The sequence below is a fragment of the Furipterus horrens genome, unplaced genomic scaffold (genome assembly GCF_987537825.1).
Source record: "Furipterus horrens unplaced genomic scaffold, mFurHor1.1.pri manual_scaffold_1, whole genome shotgun sequence".
Taxonomy (NCBI): Eukaryota; Metazoa; Chordata; class Mammalia; order Chiroptera; family Furipteridae; genus Furipterus; species Furipterus horrens.
In genome coordinates, this window is record NW_028327171.1 from 151,437,351 (window position 1) to 151,456,380 (window position 19,030).

Below are 19,030 nucleotides of genomic sequence, written 5' to 3' on the forward strand. Positions count from 1 at the left end.
TTATTTTCTAGTTTCAAGCCATTGTGATCCAAGAAGATGCTTGGTATTTTTCAAATTTCTTGAATATGTTGAGGCTTGTTTTGTGTCCAACTATGTGGCCTATCTTTGAAAATGTCCCATGAGCATTTTAAAAAAAAATGAATATTTTGTTTCTTTGTGGGAAAATGTTCTGTAAATATCAATCAAGTCCATTTCATCTAGATTGTTGTTTAATGCCCCAACAGGTTTTTGATTCTATGTTTGGAAGATCTATTCATTGTTGAAGGTGGAATGTTAAAGTCCCATGGGATGATTGTATCACTGTTGATCTCCTTCTTAAAGGCTTCCAAGGTTTACCTTATGCATTTAGGTGCTCCTTTGTTGGGTGCATATATCTTTACAAGGGTTACATCCTCTTGTTGTTCTACTCCTTTAAGTATTATGTAGTGACCTTCTTTGTCTCTTGTTATGGCTTTTGTTTTGAAGTCTTTTTTGTCTTATATAACTATTTCTACCCCAGTTTTTTAATATCTATTTGTTTGGAATATTTTTTCCATCCCTTCATTTTCAACTTGTATAGACTCTTTGTTCTGAGGTGGGTCTCTTCTAGACAGCATATATGTAGGTCATGTTTTCTTATCTTCCCTGCTACCCTATGCCTCTTGATTGGAGCATTTAACCCATTTACATTTAAAGTTATTATTGATAGGTACTTGGTTAAGGCCATTTTGCCCTTTGTACCTATGCTCCCTTCTGTTTCTCTCTCTCTCTCTCTCTCTCTCTCTCTCTCTCTCTCTCTCTCTCTCTCAATATATATTTTTCTATTCTTAAAGGAGTCCCTTTAACATTTCTTCCAGTGCTGGCTTGGTGGAGATGTACTCTTTTAGCGCCCCCCCCCCCCTTTTTTCCCCTGTGAAACTCCTTATTTCACCTTCCATTTTAAATGAAAGCCTTGCTGGGTAGAGTAGTCTTGGCTGCGGGTCCTTGGTGTTTATTACTTGGATTATTTTATGCCAATCCCATCTGTATTGTAGTGAGAAATCAGCTGATAGCCTTATTAGAGCTCCTTTGTATGTCACTAGCTGTTTCTCCCTTATCGCTTTTAAGGTTCTCTCTTTGTCTTTAAATTTTGCCAAATTAATTATATGTGTCTTGGAGTGGGCCTCTTTGTATTTATCTTGATTTGGGACCCTGTGTGCTTCCTGAACTTGAATGACATTTTCCCTCAACAAGTTAGGGAAGTTATCTGTCATTATTTGTTCAACAAGATTTTTTATCCCTTGCTCCTTTTCTTCTCCTTCTTATATTCCTGTGATGCAAGTGTTGTTACATTTCATGTTGTCCTGAAGCTCCTTTAAACTATCCTCATTTGGGGGGGATCTTTTTTTCATTTTGTTGTTCTGACTGGATGTTTTTTTTCTACACTGTCTTTCAGCTCACTGATTCACTCCTCTGCTTCATCTAGTCTGCTTTTAATTTCTTCTAATGTATTCTTCATTTCTGATATTGTATTCTTCCTTTCCTCCTAGTTCTTATTCATAGTTTATATGTCCTTTTTTCATGCTGACGTAGTTACCACTAAGTTCCTTATAGTTCCCATAAAGTTCTTTGTAGTTCTTACTGAGTTCCTTGAGCATCCTTATAGCTATTATTTTTAATTCTATGTCTAATAGATTGCTTGCCTCATACTCATTTAGCTTTTTTTCTGGGGATTTATCCTTTCCTTTTGATTGGAAGTTGTTTCTTTGTCTCCCCATTTTATGTGGCTCTTTTTGTTTCTGTGTTTCAGATTGTTCTGTTTTGACTGCCTGTCTTCATGGGGTGGCCTTCTGTGGTAGGAGTTCTGTGAGACTCAGTAGTTCAGTCTTTTGATCTCCTGGTCTGGATGCCCTCTATTCAGTTTATATGGGCTCTCTTATTGTGTTGGGCTTTGATTACTAATGGCTCAGTCGTTGATAGGTTCTCCCTACCATCTGGCTTATTGAGAGCCACAACCCCCACCACATCTTGTATGCTGTTATACAGGTGCTGTTAACAAAGCAATACTATCCAAAAAACCAAACTTATAGCAGCATAAATGTCCCCATATCACATTAGCAACATCAACAGCAACTGAACAAAGATTAATAAATTTTGAAAGGGATTGAGAGTATTATAAGATAGTAAATAAGAATATGAGATGACTAAAGGAAAACAATGATTTTGAGAGGATAAAGGAAAAAGAAATCATAAGAGTAAGGAATGAAATCCAGGCTAAAAGGAGGAAAAAATAAAATTCCAAACTCAAATAAACAAGGGTAGAAGGAAGATAAAAATGCAGTAAGACAGAAAGAGAGTCCGTCACCTATAAAATCTGAAATAAAAAATATAGTGAACAAATAGGAATAAAATTGAAGAAAAACAACAATAACCACAATACCCATGCCAAATAAGCAACAATTAATAAAGTTGGAAAGAAAATAAGAATATTATAAGAAAGGGAAAAAATAATGTGAGCTGACTAAACCAAAATGATTTAGAGAGGATAGAGGGAGAAGAAATAGTAGGAGTAAGGAATAGGTTGAAGGCCTATAAAGGGGGAAATATAAAATTTATAATGACAATAAGAAAAGCAGAAAAAAAGTAAAATGGAGTAAGACAAGGGAAGGGTACAATGTAATATTTGAAATAAAGATAAAAAAGTATAAAAATCTAAATAAAAAGAATAAAAAATAAAATACAAAACAGTGAATTAGTAGTTGAAATACAATTGAAGTAAAAGAGAAAAAAATAACACAAATTCTGAAGAAGAGCAAGGTGAGATTTGTCTCAGCTTTTTGGGTGTTTGCCTTTTGTCTTCTCCCTCTGGATCTGCCTCTGACTTTTTATCAGCTCAAGGTCCAGGGGTGGGTCATCCAACTTCTGGCAGCATCACATGTACCACCCTCACCTGGCTCTAGAAGAGGCTTCAATTGGATTGGTAGGTGGTACCCCCAGATCTCCCCTGGGAGGCACTGTTTAGTCTTCTGGGAAAATTGTGGGTGTATTCCCCCACTTCTGTATCACCTGTCTTGGTGTCCTGCTTATTTCCAACAATGTATAGTTTATGATGAACTAGCTCTCCATTTTAAGGGAGGGACCAATCTGTGTAAGAGGCTAACTCTTTACTTCTTGGTGCTGATGGCAGCTCTGTGTGCAAGCTGAGGATGGGCAGGTCCCTGATTCCCCCTTGCTGCACCATTTTCTGACCTCCCTGCCCTGCAGGCCTCAGTGGAACAGGACTGGCCCTAGGAAGCAGTGTATTTTACCTCCTTGAGTAAGGTAAAAAAAAAGGGCCACTTTGGAGTTTCTCTTTGTGTCTTTATCCTGTGGACATGCACCCTGCAGGGAGTTCTTGAGCTTGTCCTGCCTGTTTTGCAGAGCTTCCCAGTTGGATGCAGTTCTTGCAATCCTGCAGGAAGTGGGTGCTGGGTATGTTTTTCCCTCCCCAGAGTTTGAACTCTGCCAGGGAAGGGGACTCTTACCTGGCTATAAGTATATTGACTATATCTTTAACAACAAAGGATTTAGCTCATTTAATCTTCTCCCTTCTTGTCCTTTCATTTTCTCAATGTTTGATAGTAATACTATTATTTTATTGGTACTGGTGACTTATACACCTTTAAATATTATAATTACACTTTTATTTCTTGTTTCAGCCACTTTTTACAATATTTATTGACCCCTGTTTTTAAATATGCAAATAATAATCCCTGTAAACTTCTCTTTTCTTCTCTTTTTTCATATGACATCTCCATTTATTTTAATTTTACACTCAAAGTAATTAACATTACATTACATTACATTACATCCTCAGTCATAACTAAATCTTTGCCTATATGTTGACTCTGAAAGTTGAGAATAATTTTTATCATCATTTTGAGGCAAATGTTGTTTATCCTAGTGTGCTGTTTGATTTAATTCTGGTTAATGACACTGTCCCTGAATACTGCAGTTAATCCAAACCTTCAATTTAATGCATCCCTATTTCTCATTGCAAATTCCATATATCTACTGAATTAAAACCTTGATTCTGTCCTGTGTGTCACAGTTACATGACCCCACCTCCCTCACATTCATGGCCAGTCTCCTGTTTATATCTTTCAGAAGTTATAAAAATCTTGTTCTATTGTAACCACTATTTTTACATTCTCTTTGCTGTTATAGAGTTCTTTCTTTTGTGTAATTAGACTTTTATTTTACAAGGGTCTTCTGGCTGAAAGGAGGACAATACATTTGTGCAGTCTGTCATCTTCAATGGAAGTTCATGAAAATTTCATATCTGCTCAGCTGTCTCTGTGGTCCAGGCTTCTTCTCTTTAAATTAATACAGCAGTAATGGATTCAACAACTCGATTAAAAAAATTATGTCTAGATGGCACTGGATTTTTTTTTAAGACCACTCTCTAGGAAAAGTTAAGGAAGTTGGCTCAGACCTTGAGGTATAGTGTGAAAGAGTTGGATATGTACCACAATAAGTCCTGTTATGGTGTGTCAAAAGTCATATGGTGAATTAATAAGCATGCATTATGTCTTCTACTTACTTCTTTTTACCTGATCACCACTGATTTATATCCTCAATGTAGGGGGCTTAATTATCATTAACATATTTACACCTAAGAGTAGTTTCGTGTTTCCAATTTTCACTGAATAAAAGGGGGACTTATTCATGTGATGCCTTTGTGTAAGACCCAAAATTAGTGTTGAGAAAAATATGTCTTTATTTATAATATTCCAACCTGGGCAGGGTTGTGAGCACTCCTGCTCAGAGCCCTGTTCTCCCACAAGACCTAGCACTTCCCTTGCTCCCCAAAAGGCAATAAGCCAAAACAATGCCCAGTTGTTCCCCATTTTTCATCTGTCAAGTGTCTCCTTCAGGATCTGGCATACATTGTCATCAGCTTCTGTATAATAGTTCAGGAAAGCATGTGCAGTGTTACACTGGATCATGGTGAAGTCCAGGAAAGGCCCAAGTCCTAAGAGTATCCTCTCTGCCTGTCCTGAGTTCCAAGAGTCCAGATAGAGTCTGGGTCTGCAAGGCAGAGTCCTTTGTGGCCTTGGAGTCAGGTGGAACTGGCATTATCAAAGCAGCAACAGGACTGCTTTCCCACTAGCCCAGGCCACGTGGCCAAATCCTGACTCCAAACTGCATAGCTACTTCTTCTCACATGGCTACTACAACCTGTTGATATATCATGCTCCTCTAACATGCTTCTTCCATCATGCTTCTTCTCATGTCAGATGGTGCTCTTTCACATCCTTTCAAACTTTACAGTCCTTCCTTTACATCAGACTTAATGGTGGATTCCGAGCCCTTCTTCATCCTTTCCAATCATCTGAACTCCTTCCTTATTGCTGGCTCCTTTCCTTGTGGCTCTTTCCATTCTTTATGGCTCTCTCCTTCAAGAAAGGCTCTTTCTGTCATTGATATGCAAAGTATTTTAAACAGTATCATCTGCCCTTTCACTGGCCCTAGCTACCAGCCTGTCATAGATATGCAAAGTAACTTAAAAGCTGTATTATTTCCTTCCCCGAGTCCCAAAATCATGAGCTGTAGGGACTTTGGGGAGGACACTCTGTTAAAAATTATTGTTTCACACTTTTTATTGCTTAAGGAGACAAAGAATAAAAGACCTATTCTATTTAGTTCTTCAGATATAACTGACAAGTAGAGGTTTGTTATGTTTTACTGGTGATATGGCATGAACATAAAAGATCGTTAACCTTTACTAACCTCTCAAGGGAAAATTACAATCACAATCCGATTTCATACTTAGTTTTCTCACAGTAGGTAGGTATGCTGCCAGCAACAAAGTGTTCTGAAATCCATGGGGTAGTGGTGGCTTGATAGAAAATGAGTAAAACGAAGAAGAGAAACAGGTGATTGCTTCTGTTCTGGAAGAAAACTAAGATAAAAAAAACAATAAGATAAACTAGAAACAAAACAAAAATTCCAAGCAGGCTTGTATGGGGCATTTAGAAAGACCACTTTGATAAGTGAAAGCTCAGGGGTGGGCAAAAGGAAAATAACATGCCTTTCAGAATTTGGGCAGCATTACATAGAACCACATTTAAGTTGTGTGAATTATAAGAATGTCCTACTAAAGATGAAAAAAATCAGAATATGATTCATCGCTAGATACTGTCAAGGAATCAGAGAAGGAAAACTCTGACTCCAAAAAACCTCCGCTGCCTTGCGGCATACCTCTTCAGGGGAAAGGCTAAGGGAGTAAACCCCGAGAGAAAATCCGGAGCCGGGGTCCCTAAGGCGGTTTGACATTGTAGTCAACACCGGCAACTCCTGCGGCGCACCTGAAGCCAAGCTGTATTGACTCCGTCTTTCCCTTGGACCCTTCAGCTGCGAAGAGAGGGGGGGTCTGCTGCATGGGCAACAGCAGACCCTCCATATCACCCTGCCCAGGCTCTGTAGCTTCAGCTTCACTGGAGAGGACACTCCAGCGTCATCACAAGATGTCGATTCAACACGGGAGGAGACAGATACCGTGTCACTCCCGAGTCGGACTGCACAGCCATTCTCGGCAGTGCAGATAGACTCTTAAGAAGCTACACCATCGTCTCTCAAGATGGACGGCTGCCGATGACTGTCAGGGAATAAAGAAAAATGGTAGAAGAACTTTTTTAAAAAATTTGATCAGCATATAGATTAAAATATTTGAGCCATGGAATTAGGAAAATTCTGAGAATATCTAGTAACCTGAGGCCAGTGTTTCACATGCTACTTCATTTCTGTTCAACTGTAGAGTTTTTTGTTTTGTTTTTGTTGTTTTTAGTTCATAGGATGACAGACTGCTTCAAATACCACTTGTTCATAGTGATGGACTTCCAAATACTCTGCAGTCCAATCTTTTTTTGATTTATGGGGTTAGGCTTGGAAAGATGTAAATTAGTAATTTGCTTTTCATCTTTGTAAAGTTAAAAACATATGTGATTGTAAAAATTTATCTAAGTGCCTTATGTTACAATTTTATTCCAATTTTTTCGTTTTAACCTCTCTATTGCAAACTCAAAAATCAATCCTTAACCATATAAAGCTTTTTCACCAAGAACCTATAGGACAAATCAGAAACCCCCTTCCATCATGGTCCATGAACACATAGCGTAAAGATAGATATAAAGGTGAATCTATCACAAACAACCCTCTCTCTGGTCATATATTTTCTTACTTTTTCACATATCACATTAAGTGACATCCAAAAGCATTGCCAGAATCTGTAAGCTATAGAATGCTACAACTAGAAATTTAGGATAATTTCAGTCTGATGAACAGCGAATCATACAAGAACAATATTAATCTAAGAGTTTACCAAGAATCACTTGGCTCCCAACTATGATTTGACTAGACGTATTTATTATCTGGTGCTTTCATTCAACCTTTTAAGTATCTCTTAAAGCAGACTAAATTGTGGTTAAATGGGATTATCAAATGTAAAGTATCAGATGTAAATTAAAATTGAAAAATTGTATAGAGCTTGCATACAACATATGCTACAGGACAAAAACATGTAATACAATCACATATTTTGAATATATATTTTTATTATTTCCACTTAAATGTACGAGCATATGTTTATAAGGAAATATAAAAATATAGAGAGAAAGAATATCAGAATATTTAGAACCAATAAGAGTTATTTTTTTATTTGTTTGTTTTTTTGTTTTGTCTGTTTGTTTTGTTCCTTAAAAAACAACTCATTGACACACACAGGGCAAGAACTTGCATTGTGAAATTCTGCAAAGAATTCCATTTCTTGGAGGCAACCTACATCAGGACTACAGTTTAAGAACAGCTTGAGCTTTATAAGCAAAATGTGCCAAAATTACTTTAATAAAGTTCACCCCTGCTGTTCTTGCCAATGGTACCTCCTGCAATGCATTACACCATCTCTGTGTGCCAAATGTCTTTGGTTTTAATCCGCAATCATTTCAACACTAAGTTTTAAAAACCTGGAGGCACAGAGCTTATAACCAAGGAATACAACAGAAGAATTGCTATGTTTCAAATATGAATCCAGTTATCTCTAGGGTGTCCATTCAGTTATGTCTAATTTGTTGGCCTGTGGACAAAAACAAAAGCTTTGTTTCTGTCAAACAGTATTTTAAAAAGAGACTTTTATGAATTGAGATTTAACTTTTTGTTTTTTATAAACATTTGTGGTACATACTTAAATTAGTAAAAAATTCTCAGACTTGGCCTATAGCAAAATGCCAAATATTTTAAAACAAACTCATAGATAGTCTAATTTTTACAGCTGGGGAAAAGTCAGAATTAAATAAAAATGTGTGTTGGCCAAAGTGGATATTAAGTTCACATTTCATTAGTTATCCCAATAATTCTAATGTAATCATTCTCACCAGCATGAGATTTTTTTCTTATACTTCAACTAATATGAATTTATTATCTGTCACAAGTGACACTTTTTCTGTTTGTACGGTCTTATTATGGACCAATAAACACTATCAGTTTAAATATGTACATGTATTTGAATCATTTCAACATGGGTATAACGCTATTAATTATCTAGTACTAAAAATGGTTTTTAATGATGATAAATGTTATGTAGTCTTGTACCCTTTGAGGGCTCCAAATATAACTAGGTAATGCATCTTTACTTGGCTCAATATTTAATATTTAGCATGTAAGACTCTAGTATAAAATACAATTCTTTGGTGATTATTTTTATGTGGGCACCTACTTTTTGTTTTATTTTTTATTTTTTCATTACCATTTAGCCCTCTTATACACTTTACCATTTCCACCCACTCCTCTCCACCCCCGACCCAGTCACCACACAGTTGTTCTGCATCCATAAGTCCTTTTTCTTTTCCCCTCTCTCTCCGCACACTACCCCCTAGTGCCCTGCCCAGGGCTGTCAGCCTGCTCTCTATTTATTGGTAATTTTATCTATCAAGTAGTAGATTCATAATCTATTGGAAATTTGAATTTTTTTTCTTTTTTTTTCTTCCCTGAGATATAAATAGGTTGTAATATTGTGGTATAGTGTGTGTTTTTAAGATTTCTTATAGTCTAAAGCTAATTTACTTTAATTCCTGTTCCTGGATTCTAGATTAATCAGATATCAAAAAATGTTTGAGCTCTCATTACAACTTTGTACTAAGGGCAACAAGGAAAAGTATGTATAAATCAAGAGAAAATACCAAAAACTTAATATAAAACACATATACAAACTCAGATATTGCCTATACATATCCAGTGATTATAGTCTGATAGATGTGAAGAAGCATTGCATTTTCATGGTCAGTGTCCAGTGCTCAAACATGTAATCACACACATCATCAGAAGCACATGGTTGAGAAATATTAAATAGTTTGTTTTGCTGAAATATCTGTATCATAGTCTTGTGCTTTTTTGGTGAACATTGTAATTTGAACTTCAACTATTATTTACCTACAATTGGTTTTATAAAATTAAAGATACTTTGATATTTAACAAGATGATATATGATAATACAGAGGCATATTTTATTAGCGAGGTGGATCTATCTCTTGAACAGAGGTGGCAGTCTACAATCTAGTAGAGTTTGTGATATCAAGTTATATATTTAGAATATGGGTCTCACTTCTCATTTTTGGTTCTATTTGGAGTGTCTAAATGTTTTTGACAAGTCCCCAATGTAGAGAAAACTATATTTAAATTAAATATTTCAAAAAAAAAAAAAAAACATTCTAGCCCTGGCTAGTGTGGCTCAGTAAATTGAACACTGGCCTGTGAACAAAAATGTTGCAGGTTCAATTCCCAGTCGGGGCACATGCCTGGGTTTCATGTCAGGTCCCCAGTTGGCAAGTGCAAGAGGCAATCACACACTGATGTTTTTTCCCTCTTTTTCTCCCTTCCTTCCCTTTTCTCTAAAAATAAATAAGTAAAATCTTTGGAAAAAATTATCATTAAATATTTGAAGAGAAAAGCAATATAAAGTCAAAATTAATAAGTATAGGTAAATGTAAACACAGAGATTCTTGTTCCAGACTGCATGGGTTCTAATCCTAGCTATACTATTTTAATAGCTATGTGAATTTGGACTAATTACTTACCCGCTCTGTGCCTTATCTCTAAAATGGGATTATAGTAGTTTCTATTTTGTGGGTTATTATATGAATTTAATTAATTTATATACATATGTATATATACATATATAAGTTCTTAGAGTAGGGCTTGGTATAAGTTAGTATTTTATGTGTATCTTGTTGTTGTTATTATTATTTAAATAAGATACTTTTTCATGTTGCTATAAAAAATGGCCCCCCACTCATTTCATGTTCAGGTGGTTGACTATGATCTAACTGCAGATAACAAACATGAACATCTTTTTTCAAAGAATTAGCATTCCCTATTATTTACTACCTAGCCTGATCCAAATGCTTTTGACACCTGTGTTATACTTGCAGTCATTTAATTTTATGATGTGATGTTATGGAGAGAAACTTGTACTCAAATAAAATTTCTGAAGTTTTCAAAAACCAGAATTTTAAAGTTTTTACAAAAAATGAAAAGCTTAAAATCTCATTCCTTCTTTCCTACAAGCCCTCTAATTTACCTATGCCACTCTTTTTAAAGTGAATATTGAGACTTTGTAACATCTGATGGTAGGCTTTTGTACAATACTTCTTTATTCTTTGATTTGAACTCTATGAATTCTCTGTATCATAGTGAACTAAAAAAATAATTTTATTGAAGTTGTTAGTTTATCTTTTAGTTCTATACATTTTCCCATAGGTTCTTCTTGTTACAGACCCAATATTTTATTTTATTTACTTTTTATCTATTTTATTTATGTATTTTATAACATGTTTACATTTTATTTCAAAAATATATTTCAATATATGAGAATTTTGTAGTATTTCTAATGTAGAAACCATGAAAACCATTAAGAAGATTACCTTATGTACAATAGTTTATTGTCTTAGTGCATTACTTAAAAGATCTGTACTAAAGAACAATAACAATTTTCTTATAATTTTAATAATTATAATAACTTTAATAACAAATGCCCTGGCTGGTTTAGCTCAGTGGATTGAGCGTCGGCCTGCGAGCTAAGTGTCGCTGGTTCGATCTTCCAGTCAGGGTACATCAGAGAAGGAAAACTCTGACTCCAAAAAACCTCCGCTGCCTTGCGGCATACCTCTTCAGGGGAAAGGCTAAGGGAGTAAACCCCGACAGAAAATCCGGAGCCGGAGTCCCTAAGGCGGTTTGACGTTGTAGTCAACACCGGCAACTCCTGCGGCGCACCTGAACCCAAGCTGTATTGACTCCGTCTTTCCCTTGGATCCTTCAGCTGCGAAGAGAGGGGGGGTCTGCTGCATGGGCAACAGCAGACCCTCCATATTACCCTGCCCAGGCTCTGTAGCTTCAGCGTCATCGCAAGATGTCGATTCAACACGGGAGGAGACAGATACTACCATGTCACTCCCGAGTCGGACTGCACAGCCATTCTCGGCGGTGCAGATAGACTCTTAAGAAGCTACACCATCGTCTCTCGAGACGGACGGCTGCCGACGACGAATAACAAATAATGTTTATTTGGTCAAAAAACATTGGATGGAATCACATAAAAACTACAAGCCTTAAGGAAATTTAATGACTCCTCATCATGGTCAGTAATTCTTGGTTTGCTTTGTACTGTTCTTCTAGTCAATGAAGGAGTATGTGGTCACAATGTACTGTTGAGACTTTCTTCTCTTTGTCTGGAACCCAAGGTTTGAGAAGTATTGACTTGGAGATAAATATTTCATCAGGAGTAAATTGCTTATGGAATAAAGCTAATTGGACCTCTATTGAAGGTTAACTTTAAAACAACAAATCCTCTAGTGCATCAAAATCACTCTGCACTTCTCATTTGTGTTTCTGCTTTCAGTAATGCCTCTGCATAAGATGTTATCCTCTCAAACTCAATATTATTTTAATTTAATATTTTATCCTCACCCTAGGACTTTTTTTTTTCATCACTTTTAAAGAGAAAGGAAAGGGGAGAGAGAAACATCGATTGGTTGCCTTCTGTACTCTCCTGGACCTGGGATGATACCGCTGGGACCTGGGATTAGAGCACAGTTTAGGTATGTACCCTGATTGAGAATTGAACCTGCAACCCTTTGGTTACGGGAGGTTGCTTGTACCAACTGAGTCACACAAGCAAGGGCCCAAGATTAATTTAGACATAAGGTTAACAAACACTTCCATGACACCAGACAATACTGTTTCAAAAAGTTGTCAAATTATTTTCTTATAAATAATAATGAGGCAGAAAAATAAAGGTGTTGTAATTATAGGAGTATTTATAAAATCATTCTGATACCTCTGTTTAGGTTAGTAAAAGCCCAAATTTCATTATCACAATATAAATATTCAGGCTTCACTTATTGTCTGTGCCTGTGTTTGTTCCTTAATTATTAGTCTTTATTTAACACTTTTCTACATAATGGAGAAACCAAAGGCCTGAAGACATTCATAACTATGCAAACAAGCTAGTCTACAGCAAGAATATGAGAATTTAATATTGTAGTCAACAGTGGAAAAGGCATAAAAACTAATGACACAAATCTGGCACCTTAGATGGAGCTCCTTGTAACTAGAATGCAATTCAAATATTTTATAGTCCACCATATAGACTTAAGAATAAGGGTAGTTGTAAATAGAAGATATTGACTTAATTTTCATTAATTATTTTACGAAAACCCAAATCAAGGAGTATATTTGGAGAGTGTCAATTGAAAAATCGTATCACGGGGGGAAAATCCACAGTTTGTAAATTAGTGGCTCACCAGGTAGGATCCACACAAGAGTTTGAGGGTTTTTATCCCTGTTCTGCCACCTAGTAGCTGGATGCCTCTGGGAAAGTTACTTCACACCCCTGTGCTTCGCTTTTTTTCATCTATACAGTGTGAATAGTAATAATAACAGTACTTTCAGTACTTTCTTCACAGGGCCATTTGAAGATCAATTGCATTAAGATCTATAACGTGCTAAAATATCTGGGTCTTGTGGGCACTTGATGGTTTATTGTTATTAATGGGTAAAGAACCAGCTAATGATAAAATTAATGAATATGTTATCATTGGCAAAATTTAAGTGACAACAGAGTCAAAGTAAAGCCATTGTTTTTGTTTCATTTAATAATTACCTTTAAAATAATATATTCAAAAATAAAATAAAATAATAAATTCAGAAGCATTTTAAAAAGTTAGATGATAGTTTATAGGTGAGATTTTTGTCAACCAATATGATTAAATTCAGTTTAATTCTTATACTATGTGAAGATCGCAGTTACAGGAAAATATATTACATAACACATTTGAGGGTTTTTCAAATTTTGGAAAGTTTATGAATATACATTTATTCTCATATATTTCTTAACCTTCTTACTTTGCCTTCTTTGTTTCTCAGTTTACTTATTTTTAACACATTTTAATCTCCCTCAAATTATCTCAACATCTGTCACTGAACAAAGTCATATTTTTCTTGCCAATTGCCCTCGGGATACATTTTTATTAATTGTTGTCTAGATACTTGGTTTTATTTTGCTCTGTCATAGATAATATCAGAAGTTAACTCTAGGTTATTCTATAGCCTATTCAAAAAGTATTAGGTAGATGAGACTGGTGGGGTTTAGTTCCTAGGGTTCTTTTTTTTTTTTTTTTTTTTTGTGGGAACTCTATTTGCATCAACATTCATTAGTTTTCACACAGAATTATAATTCTCTGAAACAATTTTAATATATTTTTTCTATTTTCTTTTATGATTTCACATTATGATCTGCATCATTTAAACCAAGTATAAATAAAGCAACTGTTCCGAACAAAGCAGACAAAGGAAGCAGTTGCCTAGCAACAGAAATCACAGAACAGATCCTGAACTCCTACTCACATGGAAGCTTTGTACCCTGGCTTAGTGGTGAAAGCCTTTCTCACTGAGTATCCATTCTCTCCACTGTGCATGCTCCTCACACTGGGAGCAGAGGCAGCTTTTGATCTTGCTATTAAATAGAATAGAAAAGTAATAGGCTTCATAAGAGTTTGTACTGTTTCCTTGAGGTTCAGGAATTACTATATTGAAGATAATGAATGTTATATGACTGACATGTTCACACTTTTGTTTTAGAGCTGAGTGACTAGACACCTGAGAATTATCCTGAATAGGGTGACCATATGGGCTGAGCTGGAAATTAAAATGCTTCTGAATCTGTGTATGAACAAATCCAAAGCAAGCACTGGGACACCCTAGAAACCAAGTCAGTTTGATGTACCCATATTGAGGATGCTGTTGTATTCTGTTCTGGGAATTGCATATGAGGGTTTGTAAACCCATGCAAATTACAGCTAATTTATATTTTAACTCATATCATAGTTCCTTCTGTTGGAGCATAAGAATATTCAAAAATAACATTGTGTTTTCCTGCCTTGTGTGTATGCTTTAAATTTCTCTTTGAAATTAATATATTAAAGAAGACCCATATATTTTCTAATTATTTTTAAGTTATTTCAAAATTCTAAGTTAAGCTTTTTATTTCTTTATGGCTGTCAGGTTCACAAAATGGATGACTATTAATTTGTGTTTCTTTGAGTGATATCTTCTTTGGTCCTTGCAAGGTCTCCTGCATTTATTTAAAATATTTACTTATCTAGCAATATTTTTGTAGTGCCTATATATGTCTTGTTATTTCTTATGGATAAGTTCCAAAGCAGTTTAATTCATCATGCAGGTGAGAGATTCCCAAAAATGTTCTCACAGAGATTCACTCTGCACTGCAAAGCAGCGTTTCCTTCCAAAGGCATGGCTTCCCAAGGTTCCTGGATTTCTATCAGCTATTATCAGTTATGTACTTTTTCTCACCTGTCCAAATGAGGACTGGCTTAGGACTTGCGCTCTCAGAACATTTGCCCTTCTCCCTTTCTGACATAAGACTCTGTGTTCTTTAGTAGTTTCTCTCTTTAAAAACCTACAGTGACTGCACAACAGAATCATAGAATGTGAATCATTTAGATGCACAAACGTGTTTATTTTAGTTCTGTGATTGTTTTCAATATTTAAAACTTGCTGTGGAACGAGATCATACATATAATTAGACTGGAAAACCTACAGAAACTGGCCATAGTACCACCGTCTAATTGGTTGTGGTGAAATGAACATCATTCATGTGGGGATTCACAGCAGGTAAGCTGCTCCTCTGATAGATGATCCCAAACTCTGGCTAAGTAAGTTAAAGCTTCTACTTACTTCAGAGACTCTCACCCTGCTTGTTCTTGCACCTTTCACACTATTTAGGAATGCAGAGTTCATTTGAATTGAACACCAGGACATTTTCCTATTCATAACTTTTTTTTTCCTTACTGTATGGCATATAACATTAGAAGGCAGCAGAGACTTTCTGCATAGGATGAATGTTAAAACCAAGCCCAGGATACCAGACATGATTCAGATGACTGCAGAGCAATATTCTTCCTTGGTGGGTAGCAGAGTGAGAAAACAGAATAGGAGATTAAAGGATTAGAATGGATATTTGGCTCCATCATTCACTTACCATATGGCTTGGAAAAGTAGTTGAGGATACAGGAGCTCAATTTCCATTGCTGGAAAGTTATAGTAATACCTACCTCTCAGTTCCTGTGTCAGAGTTCATTTACATAAGCAAATTTAAAGGATCTAGCACTTAGCATTTGCTGAGGGCTTCCATCTTTGCTTTGTCCTGATGCTTCCAGTCCTAATTCTTCACAGCAGCTTTTTGGTTTGAGTATATCTATTAATTAATGTTAATTTGTGGATTTAAGCATTGAGTGTTGTCACACCTCTCACATCTCTGCACTAGTGAAAACCTACCTGCTGAAAGATTTGCATCTTGTGATTGTATGTGGTCCAATGGTCTTTTTTGTTGTGAACTTGACACACTGAGTGCATCCTCCTAATTCCTCAGGCTCCACTCCCATAGCTGGCAATTGGGTTTTTTTGTTTTTGTTTTTTGTTTTATTGTTTGTTTGTTTGATTTTCAGAAATCTTCAGCCTATGCCATACATTTACACATATTTGTGTATGAAAATTAAACTTAGCAATCAAAACTTTTCCTCCTGAAACATTGTCAGAGGCTATTGAAATATAAGAACCAATGTTTCACATTCACTGATGAGAGAGTTTTGGTATTTAGAGATGCGGTATTTCTTGAATTTTGAAGGAGCTGCTTAGTTAGGTCCACTTGTATTTGTTCATTTGTTTATCCATTAACTCATTTATTACTTATGACAAATTGCTTAATGAATGCTGATTATGTTCCACATAGAATATATTGTATTTGTCAGCCATTATGTTTCAAGGAATAGACCATGACTTTTGCTTTTCCGTAATAATGTTCTTAGTAAGATGCCTTATGCATTAAGATCAGTCAATTCTGTTGAAAATAATTCTTCACAAATAATTGCTATAATACATTTACTTTAGCATTTGCTGGCTTCTTATAATGTGATTGATAAGTAGGGAAAGGAGAGAGGTTGGTGAATATTATTAATATAAAGGCAATAATTATTTTATGTTAAATATACTGGTATTGTATTATTATAAATCATTCACATGTATTGCATCATACTCGTGTCACATCAACACCAATTCCACATTCCACTGGCACCTTTTAGTAAACAGCAAATTTCAATAATTGACCCTGGAATACAAGATCAGATGGCTTTGGATTTTGGAAATACCTTCATATGAATTTTGGAAGCAATACCAGTAAAAGAGAAAGAACAAAAAGATTAATAATTGTCCATTATAAGAATAACATAAAATGCAATATAATATAATATACATAATTACTCTCAACTCTCTCTCATCTATCTATTGAGAAAGAGCAGAAACATTTCACTGTTCAGTGATATAATTTTAAAATATGAATTCCATTTCAATTTTTTGAAAGGTATCCTATGTGTGGTCTAAATCAGAGAATAAATATCAGAATGTTGATGGATTTCTAACTTAGGTTGTACACTTTTTTCAAGCTGTAGTGAAGGCTACATATTGGATCTTACCAGATACTCATCTAATTAAACTATCATTAGTATATAAATTTTAAAAAATTAAAAATAATTTATAGCATTTTCTGGTGATTTAAGTCATTCCACTTTATTTTACAGATAATGAAATGTCATTTTAAAGAATTAAAAAATAATTTTACTTTACAAAACCAAGGATTGGAAATTCATGAATCTATCTACAGACATTTCATTTCAGATTAGTTTCTATTTCCTAACATGACTCTGATTCATGTTGAGGCTATAAAAAAATGTAGATAGTTTTTCAGATAATACATAAAAGTAAGACCTAGACATCTCTAGCATTTGTTGTGATATTTAGGTTCTCAGCTCCCTTTATCTACAGAAATGTTTCCAGAGGGTGGTCTACAGGATACAAACATTAGAATAACCTGGGAAGTCTGACCAAATGAACATTTGCTACTGTCCAAACTGCCTGAATAAAACTCAATGGAAATAGAAACCTGGGGACTCATAATTTTAACAAGCTTTTTTCAACATTGCCCTGCACACCAAACTTTTGTGCCACTCTTTCAATATGAAAATACAATCCCAGCCACTTTTGATTATCTGGAGACACTGTCCAGTCATGCAGAGCATCCAGGGATTGAGAGTTATGCAGCACAAATAATCCACGCTAGAACAGATGATTCTTGATAGGATAACACAATACAGTCCTCTCAGAGAAAAAAGAAATCCACACAGAGCACAGAATGTAATGTTTCTCCAGGTTGAAACTAGGAAGCACAATCTTAGTAAAAATGTTATCAGTCTTACTGATACATGTAAAAAGAACCATATATTTAAGTTTGAGTCTGAAACCACAATCTACTTTTAAGGAAAGTGTTTTACTTTTAAAAAGAGAGTAGGTAACAACAGAATTTTTCTGTAGAGACGTAGACAGTATGGTCTAAAGTAATGCTATCCAATACAAACATATCCTGAGTCTCATGTAAAATTTCCAGTTTTCTAATAGCCACATTATTACAAAATAAGTAAACAGATGATGTAGATTTTAATAATATATTTTATTTAGCCTAATATAAACATATTAACATTTCAACATTCAAGCAATGTACAAATTATTAATAAGATAGTTCACACCTTTTATTTCATCTCAAGTTTTCAAGACCTGAAACATATTTCACATACATCAATCTGAATCAGCCATATATCAAGTGTTCAGTTGTTATACATGGCTAGTGGCTATCATATTGGACTATGCTGATCTAGTAGAAACAGACGAGTTTTGTTCAAATCTTGGGCTTACTACTGCTGTGCCTGGTGATGTCCATCAAGTTACATAAATTTTGAGCTGTAGGTTTTTTTTTTTTTCTCATCTAAGCAAATGCAAATCAGCAATAATATATAATAGATACGTTAGAAGACTGCTGTGTCAGCTACCCTATAATCTTCAAGATGCCAGCTGTATGTAGGCATATACACAGTGGGGCTAAAATACGTTTACAGTTGTATGTGAAACACAGTTTATTCTTGTATTATTATTCATTAATTATTGTATTATTTTCCATACAAACAACTGTATACTTACTTTTGCCCCACCCTGAATATGCTGTTATGCTGGTTATTAAGAATGGCTAAAAAAGGAAATTTCCATCACTTTCAAGTTTAATAAAAAGATGACCCTAATTTAAGGATGCCCAAGAGTTAATGAGACAGCAATGTTCTTTGCCAGGTACAGAGATAACAGTTATAAACCTAATAACAGGATCATGGGACATAATGATGTAACAACAGTATTGTTGAACACCAGCACATCATCCACATGTGCTTTTGTTCTCGAGGGAAGATAAAAATAGCCAAGTATAAACTGACTTTTATTTACTTATTGAACGGATTAGTTACTGATCAATATTCCATATCTATAAGCAGTAGTAATATTTATATCTTAAATGATCACCTCACCTGAAAAAAGTATTACCTAAAATGTCTTATATTTAGCTATATAACACTGAAGAAGTTCACTAAAT